The 2,167-nt window shown below is 41.1% G+C and overlaps 1 non-coding gene across 1 annotated transcript; it reads right to left on the bottom strand.

Annotated features, from left to right (window-relative positions):
• Positions 1-504: 504 nt before the first annotated feature.
• LOC141716479 (small nucleolar RNA R71) lies at positions 505-609 on the bottom strand. The gene has a single exon (XR_012573187.1). It is a non-coding gene; the product is annotated as a small nucleolar RNA R71 (small nucleolar RNA).
• Positions 610-2,167: the final 1,558 nt, after the last annotated feature.

The raw sequence follows: 2,167 nt of genomic DNA, 5'->3' as shown, positions 1-2,167 counted from the left end.
GGTGTTGTTAATTTTTAGTTTATGTGCTTGTCATCAGTGGTCGTTAAAGTTCACTTACTCGGATTTTTTAATTTCACGGTTTATTTGTTTGTGTTTCAGGTACTCATTATAATGGGATATCCAGCAGCACGAACGAAGGCCTTGATTGATTTTTCTCAACCCAAGATCAATGACATTCAATCTAGCATTGTCAGGCCAGCTATCACAGCTAATACCTTTGAGATCAAGCCTGGCATAATTCAATGGGTGCAGAATTCAATCCAGTTTGGGGGTTCTCCAACGGAAGATCCCAATATGAATATTAGGGATTTCATTGAGATCTGCGACACCTTCAAGTTCAACGGTGTTTCTGAAGATGCTATAAAGCTGAGGCTTTTCCCATTCTCTTTGAGGGATAAAGCTAAGTACTGGTTACATTCTCTACCAGCTGGTTCGATTACTACTTGGGAAGATCTTGGTCAAAAGTTTCTCACTAAATTCTTCCATATGGCAAAGACAGTTGCGAATCAGGAATGCTCTTACTCAATTTGCACAGCAATCAGGAGAATCTTTATATGAAGCTTGGGAACGCTACAAGGAGATGCTTAGGAAGTGTCATCATCATGGAATGTCTGATTGGATGATCATCAATTGTTTTTATAATGGTTTGGAAGCAAAGTCCAGACCCATGCTCGATGCAGCATCAGGTGGAGCCTTATGGGCTAAGAGCTACGATGAAGCTTATGATCTAATTGAACTGATGGTTGCTAATGAATATCAGTATCTAACTCAGAGATTGCCACAGGGTAAGGTAGCAGGAATTCTTGAAGTGGATACAGCTACGGCTATCACTGCTCAACTAAAGGCGTTGTCTATGAAGATCAATTCGCTGGCTAACTATGGAGTTCATCAGAGGACGAGTGTTTGTGAGCTTTGTGCATGTTCGCATGCGACGGAGAAATGTGCTATATCTAGTGAATCAACTCAGTTTATGAGCAACTTTTAGAGATCGCAGAAACCAGTTCCAGACACTTATGATCCTGACAACTAGAATAATCCTAACTTCAGCTGGACAAACAATCAGAATATGATGCAATAGCCGTTCCAGCAGTTTGGAAACAAGCAATTCAATCCTCCTGGTTTTTAACAGCAGTATGCAACAAGACAACAATTCCAACTTCAACAATAACAGCATGGAAGTTCTGGTCAATCTTTGAATGAAAAATCTGAATTGGAGGAGTTGACGCTTATGTGCAAAACTCAGGCTCTTATATGTGAAAGCCAGGCTGTTTATCAAGCATCTAGAGAACCAAATAGGGCAAATTGTTAACACCTTATTGAATCGACCACCAGGAACGCTTCCTAGTGATACAAAAGCCAATCCGGGAAAGAGGGAAGTTGAAGAACAGGTAAATGCCATCACCTTGAGGTCTGGAAAGGTCACAAGCCCCAAAATTCAGCAAGAAGAAGAGCCTGAAAAATCACAAGTTTCAGAAAATAAAGTTGTGGCTAAAGAAGAAGTGCAGAAGAAAGCAAAAGTGGAACCAAGGAAGACTACTGTTGAGCACATTCCTCCTGAGGGTAATACAGGGGAGAAACAGATCTATCATCCACCTCCTTTTCCTAAGAGGCTGCATAAAAAAAAGCTGGATAAGCTGTTTGCGAAGTTTCTGGAGGTGTTCAAGAAACTTCATATCAACATACCTTTCGCTGAAGCTCTTGAAGAGATGCCTAGCTATGCGAGGTTTATGAAAGGTATTCTCTCTAGGAAGGTGAAGCTTGATAACTTAGAGACCGTTGTTCTCACGGAGGAATGCAGTGTTGTGCTGCAACAGAAGTTGCCTTCGAAGCTTAAAGATCCCTGAAGGTTCACTATTCCTTGTATCATCGGAAACTTGTCATTCGACAAGTGTTTATGTGATTTAGGAGCTAGCATCAATCTGATGCCCTTGTCTATCTTTAAGAAGCTTGGTCTACCTGATCTGAAGCCGACATATATGTCCTTGCAGTTGGCCGATCATTCTATTACATATCCAAGAGGCATTGTGGAGGATGTGTTGGTCAAGGTGGACAAACTCATCTTCCCTGCTGACTTTGTAATTCATGATTTTGAGGAAGATAAGAAGATTTCCATTATCTTGGGGAGACCATTCTTAGCTACTAGCCGAACTATGATCGATGTGCAAAA

The sequence above is a fragment of the Apium graveolens genome, chromosome 3 (assembly GCF_009905375.1).
Source record: "Apium graveolens cultivar Ventura chromosome 3, ASM990537v1, whole genome shotgun sequence".
Lineage (NCBI taxonomy): Eukaryota > Viridiplantae > Streptophyta > Magnoliopsida > Apiales > Apiaceae > Apium > Apium graveolens.
This window is presented reverse-complemented; position numbering and strand designations above follow the sequence as displayed.